This window comes from Anabrus simplex, chromosome 4, assembly GCF_040414725.1.
Source record: "Anabrus simplex isolate iqAnaSimp1 chromosome 4, ASM4041472v1, whole genome shotgun sequence".
NCBI lineage: Eukaryota > Metazoa > Arthropoda > Insecta > Orthoptera > Tettigoniidae > Anabrus > Anabrus simplex.
Window position 1 is genome coordinate 93,528,995 of NC_090268.1, and position 13,391 is coordinate 93,542,385.

Here is a 13,391-nt window from a genome sequence, read left to right on the forward strand (position 1 = left end):
CGAAATAATAATGAAAGGACAGGGAAGAGAACTACCTACATAAATCCTTAATAGCTGGCAACCATGTATTACTTAATTGAAAACCAGTGTCCCTGTTGAAATTGTTAGGATTTCTACAAATTTGCACAGCTTCCTGTATAACCCTAGACCTGCAGTGTCTAGTGTGGGTTAGAGCTTGAACATCTTGGAACACAACATCATGACCCGACAATAGGGCGTGCTCAGCTACTGCTGATTTGTCTAGCTGGTTGAGAAAAATATTTTGTTCGTGTTCCTTGATACAAGTACTAATGGACCGGCATATTTGACCAATGTACACCTTGCTGCAAGTACAGGGAATTTTCTTAACACGGCATAAGCCCAAAAAGCCTATATCATGTCTATAATTACAGGCTGTGAAAGAATCAATGATAACATTAAAAAATGTTATGCCTTCATTGATGAGAAGAGACCTGGCAGTGGAAATATTTAATATCCTAGACTTGCTAACAGTTCTAAATGCTGCTTAGTAGTAAATCAATCTGTGCCTTAGAAGTCTAGGCAGAAAAACTCTTAATATCACAGTTCAGAAAGAGGAAGCTGGCTCTATGCCCATGGAGTTGTACAAGTCACATGTTACAATAAATCATTCTCATGTATTTTTCTCTTAAGAGATTTCTTTAAACTACTGTTGGTTCCATAACTTTGAATAGCAATTTCACATATCCCTAAAACTTGATATACCAGTATCTTAGTTTGAATTGTGGTCAAGATAATGGCAATCAACTTTCATGTTTAATTAGTTCATACTTTCATCTTGTTCTTTCTTATGTTATTAGGTTTCTGTTTGGCCTTGCACATGCTGCATGCCCAATATCACTGAATTACTTTTAAAAGTAGTACACGAAGGGTTTATTCCACTTTCATTCACTAACAATGGAGGAAGCTTGTATTATTATTATTATTATTATTATTATTATTATTATAATAATAATTTTGCTTCGTTTGTATCTTTCTTACTGGAGAAATGTGAATGAATACTGCAGACACAAATTATACACAATTCTAGTGTCTCCAAAAATTGCTTAAGTAGTTAATATAATTGATTTTACATCCCACTAACATTACTATAAATTATACTTGTCTGAACCTTTGTAATTCCTACTGTTATGCATATTATTCCACAAGTTCCTCCATTGAGACCACATTACATTTCATTGTTACAGAACCAACAGAAGCAAATTCATCTCTTCTCAAACTAAAATTGTATTGTTAATTTTGAAGGTGTTCATGTAATACATGAATAGTTCTAGTTTAGAAAGGAACTACAAATGTGTGTATTGTGGAAAAGCCAAGGCCACATTGCAATTTTCTTTTTTCCAAGGACATTTACCTGAAAATCACAAATCTGAGAAATATGAAATTTCTTAAATTAGAAATTTGGTAAAGTTGATAATGTGCAATAAACATCCCCAATACAATGTTCATATTGAACACTAATTTAAAGCAATGCTCAGAGATAGCTAATCCATTGGTCATGCCTGATCAAATCCCTCTTCCCCTGTTTATCCCCACTACATAAAAAAACCACTGTTCTGGCACTTCTCATCAAAAGACTAACAACAGGATAAGAATAAATTTCATTAAAAAAAAATTACGCCACAAAACACGTGGTTGCATCAATCTATCGCTTCATCTCTTGTTACTATGAATGGTTATTCATTAGTTAGGAATGACAGGAGCGGTAAGCTCGGTGGAGGAGTCGGTATGTATATACGGGATGATGTGAAGTATAAGGTGGTATTAAAATCCCCCAGTGAGTTCTCCAATAACCCTGAATTCTTGTTCGTTGAGCTCATAGTTCGCGGTACGAAGTGCTTGCTCGGTGTGGTGTATCATCCACCGATGATTGGTAACATCACAAATCTAGAGGAAGCCCTACATGATCTAACACCTATGTATGAGCATTTGATTTTAATGGGAGACTTTAATAAAGATTTGACAAACAAATTTACCGAAACAAAACGATTGACTGAGATGTTTTCATCCATTAATTTGACAATACTACCCCTAAACCCTACACACCATGTTGCCAACTCACGTACACTCCTCGATCTAATAATTACTAATAACACCAACCGAATCCTAACTCGTGGACAAATGCCTGTTCCCTCCCGATATGACATGATTTACGCTGCATATTCCTTGAAGTGCCCTAAATTCAAGCCGAAATTCATTACATATAAATAGAGATTTTAAATACTTTAATGAAGACGCATTTTTTGAAGATGCTCTTTCCTCTTAACACACCATGGCACAACATTCAGTTCATAAATTACATTGACGGAAAAGTAAATCATTTTAACGAACTACTTCTGACTCTGTATGACAGACATGCACCACTATGCACTGTTAGGGTAAAGAGACCTTCAAACCCATGGCTGTCCCAAGAAATACGTGACCAGATGAAAATAAGAGACGCAGCCTATAATTATTACATGAAATATCCTACATCTGACAATTTCGGAAAGTATAAAAACTCCGAAACAGAACAACACAGTTAATTAGAAATGCTAAAATAAGTCACTCTTATGATATTTTGAACACTCAAAATTCTAGTCAGATTTGGAAATCTCTTCGCGAAATGGGATTATGCAAAAACAAGACAAATGACAACAACTGTAATGTGCCACTAGCTGACCTAAACTCATATTTTAGCTCACGATCCTCTCAGATTGACGAATTGACCAAAGCAGCAGTAATTAACAGAATATCCTCAAAAGCAAGACATAATGGCGAGCAGTTCTACTTTTCTCATGTGACCCCCAGTGACGTTAGGGAAGTCTTCAGTGAAATAAAGTCAGGGTCCACTGGCCATGAAGGAATCAACCTGTCTCTTTTAAAAAGAATCATAGACATCATACTTCCAACGGTCACGCATATCATTAATAACTCGCTCATGACTGGAGTCTTTCCTTCAAATTGGAAACATGCAATTCCGACCTTTCCCTAAAAACAACGACCCCAACAGTCCCGAAGATTATCGTCCTGTAAGTATCCTTCCTATATTAGGAAAATTGTTGGAGAAAATAGTACATAAGCAAATGACTCAATGTCTTATACAGTACAACTTACTTGACAAATATCAATCAGGATTCAGACAAAACCACAGTACTGCCACTGCATTAGTTAAAGTGACAAATGACATGCAACTAGCAATAGATAAAGGGACAAATGACTATACTTGTTCTCTTGGACTTAAGTAAAGCCTTCGACTGTGTAGATAGACATATTACTCGCTAAACTTAAAGCACTGAAATTTTCTTACAGCACTTTAACCTGGGTACAGTCCTGTCTTAGTGATCGTCAGCAGCGTGTATCAGTGGGAAACAATACATCTTCGTGGCAAACCACTAAGATGGGTGTGGTTCAGGGAGGAGTATTGTTCCACTTCTGTCCTCATTGTACATGAAAGACTTATCTGAGACGCTGACCAATTGTAAATATCACCTGTATGCAGATGATATTCAATTATATATTCACACAAAGCCTAATGACTTAAACAATTCAATCACTAAGTTAAACGAAGACCTACCAAATGTTAATGACTGGACTAGCAGACATGGCCCGAAAGTGAACCCATCAAAATCACAGGCCATCATAATTGGCACGTATAAATCTCATGCTAAAATACAAAACACATCCATACCCAGTGTTTTGCTCACTGGAACACCAGTAACATTTAGCAATCATGTAAAGAACCTTGGAGTAGTATTCGATAAATATTTACGTTGGTCGGAACATGTCACAAAAATTTGTCAAAGAGTATTCTACTCATTACATTCTGCAAAAAGGATGAGGGACTTCCTTCCAAGAAACACAAGAAAATTATTAGTACAGAGTCTAATATTTCCAATATTTTACTACGGAGATGTAGTTTATAATAGTATGAGCAAAACACTTTCATGTCGACTACAGCGAGCCTACAATGCTTGTGCTCGATTCGTATTAAATATCCCAATCCAAACTCATATTAGCCCTTTCCTCTCTCAGCTGTCATGTTTAAGATTGACTGACGACGTAAATACCATGCTGTTTCCCTTCTCCACAGTATTCTGCAAACAAGCAAACCAGACTATCTTAGAACAGAAGTTAAATACCTCTCCCCTTCCGATAGAGCTCCCTCAAGGTCATCCACACGTTCCCTCTTGTCCATTCCCATTCACCACAGTAACTCGTACAACAACTCATTCATACCTGCTACCATACGTTCCTGGAACTCAATCCCAGCTGAAATTAGAGGCATAGGCAATCCGAGGCTATTTAAAAGGAAACTTTTAATGTGGTACTCAAATATGTAAAAAGTAGATTTCATTAACGTAAAACATAATAATTAGCTCTTAATTATCAATAAGGATACAAAATTATAGAGGTTAAGTAAATTAATTTTAGTGATTTTTAGAAATATATGTAAAAAATGATCTTATGTACATTATTCTGTAAATTGTATAAAGCTGTTGTATAATATGGTTTGGCATAATAGCAGGCTTCATAGCCTGAGCCCCGCCATATAAGAAAGGCAATAAACTAAACTAAAGACCTATTAATCTTACGTCCATTGTATGCAAACAAATGGAACACCTCATTTCAGAATATCTAAGGGAACAATGGGAACAATTAGACAAAGGTGTGCAAGTTGAAGCTATTGTAACTGATTTTCCTAAACCATTTGATGTAGTATCTCATGATATTCTGACCCGAAAATTGGTGAAAACAAACAGTGATAAAAGGGTGGTTCTGTGGATCTGGAAATTTTTGACAGACCACACGCAGAGGGTAAAGGTGGGAAGTAAATAGTCCGATGAAGTTTCTATAAAGTCGGGAGTAGTACAAGGTAGTGTTATAGGGCCACTCCTATTTACGGCATTTATCAATGATTTGCCAAACGAAATTCGAAGTGACCGGGCGAGTTGGCCGTGCGGCCAGGGGCACGCGGCTGTCAGCTTGCATCCGGGAGATAGTGGGTTCGAATCCCACTGTCGGCAACCCTGAAGATGGTTTTCCGTGGTTTCCCATTTTTGCATCGGGCAAATGCTGGGGCTGTACCTTAATTAAGGCCACAGCTGCTTCCTTCCAACTTCTAGGCCTTTCCTGTTCCATATCGTCGCCATAAGACCTATCTGTGTTAGTGAGACGTAAAGCAACTAGAAAAAAATAAAAAATAAAAGCGAATGCAGATAGTTTGCAGACGACTGCATAATATACAGAAAACTACAGAATGTTAGTGATAATAGGTTACTACAAGCCAATATAAATATACTCCATAAGTGGGCACTCGATAACAAAATGAAAATAAATTCTCGAAAATGCAATTTCATAATGGGAAAGAATCATAGGCAAGGGACTTTCAATATTGTATTGGATCAGACGCTCTGGTAGAGAGTGACTCATACAAGTACCTAGGAATCTACGTAAAGAGAGATCTAAAATGGACCACGTATGAAATGTAATTACTAAAGCGTACAAATCCTTACACTTCATGACAAGGGTACTAAAGGGCAGCAGATCCCAGGCGAAGGTGCAGGGCTATATATCACTCATTAGGTCACTCTTAGAATATGGAGCAGCCGTATGGGATCGATACCAGACAGGAATCATTAAGGAACTTGAGATGGTACAGCAAAAGGCTGCAAGATTCGTGCTTAATGATTTCGAAGTAGTGTGATAAGCAGGATAGAAAAACTTGGGTGGGAGACACTGGGGGCTAGAAGAAAACTAATATGGTTATGTGCCATGCATAATGCCTACAAGAATAAGCCAGCTTGGGGAGAGTTGAACAGTCGACCAGAAAACTATGGTAAATATTCGTTTGTAAATCAGGGAATTGATGATTGGAATGCATTACCTGCAGCTTCAAGATTAGACTCCACCATTCTGCAAATTGTGTGTAAATTTCTATGTGATGGTGTCGTCATATTTTAACGCAATGCTCAACGCACTGTAAATAGTAGTATTAAGGCATTTGAATTATTTAAGGTAGGCCTATGTGTGAATTTGTATACAATACAATAGCAAACACTCGAAAATGAGTAGGTTGGTCTTACAAACAGAACTCTTCGTCTGTGAGTCTGTAGGTGACTGAACAGCTGGAGTCTATTCCTGTCCCATCGTTGCCATAAGACCTATCTGTGTCTGTGCAACTTGTAAAAAAAAAAAAAAAAATTCTATTATTAACCTCCATTGTTTTCTCTTCCAAAATCAACCATACGAAAACAAAGTGGGGGCAATCACACAGCCTTGCTTAACACCGGAATTGATATGAAATGGCTCTCCAACAGAGTTGGTACCAATAACAGCTGCCGTCATATCAGTGTAGAATAGTTTCAAGATGGAAATACATTTCTGTGGAAAACCATACAATCCTAAAATCTTCCACAAAGCATCACAGTTTACAGAATCAAATGCCCTAGAGAGATCAATGAAGGCAATATAAAGAGGTCTATTTTGTTCTCTGCATTATTCCTAAAGCTGATGAGCTGTGAATATCACATCCATGGTTCCTCCAGAAGGCCTGAAGCCACACTGGCTCTCTAGTAGTATTTCCTCCACTAAGGGTAGTATATGATTTGCCAAAATTCGAGCAATAAGCTTTCCCAAGGAAGACAGTAATGATACTCCCCGATAGTTATTACAGTCTGTTCGATCACCTTTCTTAAATAATGAAACTATAAGACTATCTCTGAAATCGGGAGGCATTTCTTCAGTGTTTCAAATCTGAACAATCAGTTCATGTACGTGTCTTATGAGTTCCTCACCACCTTCTATGAGAGCTTCCGCAGGTACACCATCAAGACCTGTGGCCTTGTGTTGCCTTGCTTGATTAACAGCACGCTTAACTTCATCCAGTGTTGGTAGAGAGCCAAGTTGTTCTTTGACGGGTGCTTGTTCTATTGAGTCATATAGGCCTACCAGTTCATCAACAATTGATTCCTGATTCAGGAGACCTTCAAAATGCTCTTTCCATCTATTCATGATGGAGCACTGATCTTTTATAAGTGTACTCTTATCACTGGACCAGAATGGATTCCTACCAAATGGGTGGCACTATAAAGTGCTTTCGTGGCTTTGAAAAATTGCAGCAAATCTTTGTCTGCTAGATATTGCAGCTCTTTTGCTTTGGTTGTCCACCATGCATTCTTCAGCATACGGGTTTTTTTAAAAAATATTTGCTTTGGCAAGACAAAAGGTTTCTTTCTTTGCGAGGCAGCTCATGTCTGTCACGCTTGCAAGGCTTTTCTCTTCTCTGAGATCGATGCTTCAATCTCTTCATCATTTTCATTAAAGCAATCCTGATGTTTCTTGGTATTATAACCCACATTATTTCTTTGCAAGTATCCCGTATAGTGGTCTTCAGGCTCTCCCAGTGTTGTTTTACATCCTGATGATACTCCTTCCTACAGTGTGTGATGAAACAGTTCTCTAGTGTGGGGTATATTCTGAAATTCCAAATTTCGCAGTATCAAAAGCATGTTTACAGCTCCTCTGTTGTTTTCTCCTCTGTGCGGATAGTGACAAATTCATAACTGATCTGATAAGTCGGTGATCTATCCAACAGTCAACTGTTTCTGTCATTGCTTTGGTGACAAAAACGTCGCAAAGGCCTTTCTTGTGGACAGTAATACAATCAGCGAGATGCCAGTGCTTCAATCTAGAACGCTGCCATAAAATTTTAAAGCAATTCTTTTGGCGAAAATTGGTGTTAGTGATTGTTAAACCATGTTCAGCATATTTTGAGAGGAGTTGAATACCATTAGAGTTTTCACTGCCAATTCCAACCTTCCCAATGATACCATTCCATACAACGTTGTCCTTGCCCACTCTGGCATCAAAACTGGCAAGTAAGATTATGTGGACTAGCTGATTTAATGTTTGACAGGATGCCATCCAGATCTGAATAAAATTATTCTTTGATGTCATCATCAGAATCTAGTGTGGGGGCACATGCCCTGATCACAGTGGCATGTTGTCATTTAACTAAAGTCTTAATGTCATAAAGTGGAAAGCTCTGACAGTTCCTTGAGAAGATTATTCTTAATAGCAAAGCCTACTCTGTGTAATTGATGCTCACTGTTAGCATTCCCCTTCCAGAAGAAGCTGTAACCTGCACCTTGTCCCTTCAACTGACCTTCATCAGCAAGACGGGTTTCCTGGAGCGCTGCTATGTCGATGTTATATCTTCTTAATTCTCTACCCACTATAGCAGTACTGGTTTTGGGATTCTCAGTTGCGGGGTCATCATTGAGTGTTCTTACATTTCATGTTGCAAAATATAATTTATTTGTTCGACCGCATAAAGGTGAGGTATAGTTGTCACACTGGGATGAAATATCTCCATAGGATTTACAAACAATGTATGTATGTTGGGTATTCAGCCCGAAGGCTGGTTTGATCCTCTGAAGCTCCGCTAACAGCTGTCATAAATAGCCTAGGCATCAATGAAGAGGCGTACTAGGGAAATGAGTGAGGTAGTTTCCCGTTGCTTTCCCTCACCGAGCCAGCCGTTGCTATTACAGATCAGTCTGCCAAGCCCACTGAAATGCATGCACCAACCGACCCTATGAGCGACATTTTCACACCATTGAGCAAGGGAAAAGAAAATATTGCAACATTTATCATATTTATATAAAAATGAGTATTTTAAGCATAATGTTTATAAGCAATTTGGAAATAGTGTGTGACTGTCAAAACAGTAAATGATAACGTAAATAATCAATGGTATGAAAAGGGCAGGCGCAAGGGGTTGAAATAGAGTCGGAGTCTTGTATGCTACAAGATGTCCCTGATTTAAATACAGAAAAGCGTGTCCTGTACTTACCTCATTATTTCCTTTCCTTATTTCAATCATTTAAATTGTATAGATATAGGGCAAATTTTGACTCAAAGAGAGGAGGGGAGGAGTATTTTGCTAAATTATTTAACATCAAATTCAAGGAACTTGAGGAAGAGGAGGAACATGAGGAAGAAATGGAGGAAGAAAACCAAAATGATAATATAACAATATTGGAAATAGAAGGAGCTAAAAAGAAGATGAAGTGGCAAAGCATCAAGTGTGGATGAGGTGGGTACAGAGATGATAAAAGGAGCAGAACCAGTAAGGTTACATTGGATATATAGATTATTTTTAGTGATGTGGAAGAAAAACGAGAAGTACCAAAAGATTGAAAAAAGGGTCTCTAATCCCACTAATCAAGAAGGGTGATAAGAAAGGATGTAGCAACTATAACGGAATCACCCTCATTTCACATGTAGCAAAACTGTTTGAGAGGATATCAGGGGGAAGACAGAGGATGAAAGTAGAAAACGAAATGGAGGAAGAATAATATGGACTTAGAAGAGATAGATCAACTTTTGATCTAATTTTTACATTATGGAACATGATGGAGAAAAGATGGAAGTTCAGGAAGGATTTAGTGATGACATTTATAGATACTGAGAAGGCATATGATAGTGTACCATGGCAACTGTTCTATAATAATAATAATAATAATAATAATAATAATAATAATAATAATAATAATAATAATAATAATAATAATAATAATAATGTCATTTGCTTTAAGTCCCACTAACTACTTTCATGGTTTTCGGAGATCCTAAGGTGCCGGAATTTTGTCCCGCAGGAGTTCTTTTATGTGCCAGTAAATCTACTGACACGAGGCTGACGTATTTGAGCACCTTCAAATACCACTGGATTGAGCCAGGATCGAACCTGCCAAGTTGGGGTCAGAAGGCCAGCGCCTCAACCCCCTGAGCCACCCAGCCCGGCAACAGATCTATAAAAGGCAGCAGAATCATTAGGACTGAGAATTAAACAAATAAGGCTCTCAGTAGGCGAATCTCTCAGTCAGCCATAATGAACGCAAATTCAAATGTTGGGAGGATGTTTGAAATGGGTAATATTTTGAACACTACTCGTGCAATGCATAGAATAGAAATTATCAAACTAGTGGCTGCGGAGTTTGCATCATGTAGCTATCAATATTACGTTAAAAGAAGGTACATAATGGTTCACCTTTTGATACTATTAAGAAATGTCAGTTTACATTCCTATTTAATTAAAATTGGTACCGGTTGATAGTGGGATTGAATCCCCTCTGTCGGCAACCTTGAAGTGTTTCAGGGCTTCAGAAAGTTGTTATGAACGAGCTGTACTTACAGTGCTAAGACAATAGTTAGTAATTGGACTGCTCAATCTACTGTAACTTATACTGTAAAATTTTGAAATACTTAAGGTACGTGTCAATTTATATATGATGGCATTATAACGTTAAGCTAGTAGTAAGCTAATATTGTAAGCTGTAGTGTTAAGCACTGGAAATACTTAAGTTGTGTGTGAATTTGTATATGATGATGCTGTATTTAGAATGTTAAAAGTATTTCTTGTAATATTTTCTTACCATAGAATTGCTTGTTATACCTACTTTTGTTGTTGTTGTTATTGTGAGCCATAGTGTGAAATTTTGAAGTACTATAGGTACGTGTGAATTTGTATATGATGGTGTTGTAATGTTAAGCTAGTAGTAAGTTCAACCTGTAGTATTGTAAGCCATAGTATTAAGCACTTGAAATAAGTTGAGTGTGAATTTGTATTTAGTGATGCTGGATTTAGAATGTTAAACTAGTAGTATTTCTTGTAATATTTTCTTTCCATGGAATTGCTTGTTGTTGTAATTGGATAATTATGTTTTTACTTTACTTTATTATCACACTACTGTAAGTGATCATTGCAACCGAGATATTCCCCAATTGCAATGTATTTGTTAATAATAATAATAATAATAATAATAATAATAATAATAATAATAATAATAATAATAATTGACCAACAGAATACTTCTTCTGCAGGAAAGGTGGAAAAAACAACCGGGATGGCTTACACACGTGCACAATGACTTGGCAGAAATAGGTATCAAGGAGGAGGATATAAAAGAAAGGACATCATTTAGGAAGAAGGTTGCGGGATTGAGGGATGCGTCTGAAGAGCAACATGCGAAGCCACGGAACATCTCGGTGGAAGAACGAGCAAGAAGAAGTCAAAGACTCAAGAATCTTTGGCGAGAGTGTAAAGAGAAGGGTATCAGTCTGCGTGACAGAAGGAAGATTGTGTAAACGTGGCCCACAGGTGGCCGTATCGATTAATAATAATAATAATAATAATAATAATAATAATAATAATAATAATAATAATAATAATAATAATAATAATAATAATAACCATGTTGCCATTGATGTTTTCATGGCCTGTGCTTATCATGTCTATATCATGTCAATAATAATCATAATAATAATAATGTCTGATCACAGGTACCAATCTCTGCCCAACCACTGAAAGCTCTGTAATCGACCTGGAAGTCGACAATTGGAACCCCCTTTTGTAATTTTTCCTTTTTACGCCTCGCCGACAAAGATAGGTCTTATGGCAATGATGGGATAGGAAAGGACTAGAAGTGAGAAGGAAGTGGCCATAGCCTTAATTAAGGTACAGCCCCAGCATTTGCCTGGTGTGAAAATGGGAAACAATGGAAAACCATCTTCAGGGCTACCAACAGTGGGGTTTGAACCCACTATTTCCTGAATGCAAGCATGACCCTAAAGCCATGGACAACTCGCTCAATCTTTTGTAATTTAATGCAGGATGTGATGCTCTTGTTATGTTGTTGGAGGTTTCATGACAAAATGTTGAAAGTACACCAATAGCCACATCTGAAGCATTGTCGAACTAATTACGAGGGGGAAAATAAATTAAGGATGGGTTTTATTAATTTATTCTGTTGTTGAGAGGTTTAACCTGTTCTCATGCAACTACAGTTGGCAAAGGGTAACATAATTCTAGTGGCCATCATGTTCTCATCACCATGTTACAATAATGAATGTGGAATTCCCTACTGTTCACGAAGGCAAAAAAATGTTTTCAATGTGATATTAATTTGGATTTCTTATAAGAGTCTTCTGCTAAATTTACTTCAACTTTTTGTGGCTTACATTTTAAGTGGTCAACATTAGAACTGTCCTAGGCAATTCAATTTAACTGCTCTGCCTGACAAAAAATTGAAGCACCAAGAAGGGGAGGGGGAAATGAAATAAAACTTTACGTGTTGAAAGGGTATGTGATGTTATTTCAGTGACTACAAAAAACATGGCACTACGAGCCCATTTATCAGTATGATGTTGCACCTCTTCTGGCCTGGATGCATGCACTGATTTGGCTGGAAAGGGTGTCAAAAAAGCCATTGTGTCCTCTTCTGAAGTAAACTAGCCCACAACTGTTGTAACTGGTCCTTAATATCCAGGATATTGGCACTGGGACAGAGTTGACATCAGAGCTGGTACCACACATGTTCTATCAGGGACAGATCTGGGGATCTTGCTGGCCATAGGAGTACCTCAACATCACACAGACAATTCATAGAGACAAGTGCCGTATATGGATGAGCATCGTCATGTTGAAAAATGGCATTATTAAACTGCAGAATGAGATGTACCACATGAGGATGCAGCACGTCCATGACATACCACTATGCCATCAGAATTCACTCAATCAGTAACAGCCGTGACTTGAAGTCATACCCAATTGCTCCCCACACCATAATGCCAGGAAAAACATCGCTGTGCCTCTCCAAAAATGTGGAAGAACGGGACCTCTCCATAGGTTGCCAACATAGTCGCAAACTATGGAAATCCAAGGTAGTGCAGAACACAATGCGACACCATTCATCAGCAGTCCATGCTTCACCCCCTGCAGGTTGGGGACACAGGTGTAGAATACACCCCCGCTATCCCCTGTCTGTCCTAAGAGGTGACTAAATGGCGTGACCTAGGCGCGGGCATGGATTGCGGTTTGGTATCGTGTGTTGGACCCCCTGTGGATGGGAGAGGCTGAATACATTCACAGGTAATCCCTGCCTGTCATAGAAGGTGATTAAAAGGGTCATGTGGTCAATGGTTCCCTCTTTATTTTTTATTTTTTTGAGGGTTAATTGTAGACCGATTCAAAATTCTTGATGTGCGTGCTGCTTGGAGATGGGCCTCTTACGTGTGTGATTAAGCTCAAAAGACCGCTGGTGACCCTTGGAAGCCTTCGCGTGGAAGTGCCATGTACCCGTGCAGTAGTATCCGCCTGACAATACAGGTCTCCGCACAGCTGAATGCCAGAAGGACATATTATTATTGTTTTTCTCTCTATATCTATTATTCTGTACACGCTATGGGTACATGCTATTGCGGGTGACTGGAGGAAGGGAGTCCTAGTGCTCATTGCCTCAGTCATCACGTATTAGGCATCATCCAACATCGGACCCCGGACAATACCTGCTACGACCAGCTGGGTATTGTCTTGGCTGATTGGATCGGCT

General features: G+C 38.2%; 1 long non-coding RNA gene across 1 annotated transcript in view; it reads right to left on the reverse strand.

Annotated features, from left to right (window-relative positions):
* Positions 1 to 13,391, reverse strand: part of LOC136872441 (uncharacterized) — a 55,178-nt gene that overhangs the window by 1,052 nt on the left and 40,735 nt on the right. The gene's annotated exons all lie outside the window — the stretch shown is intronic.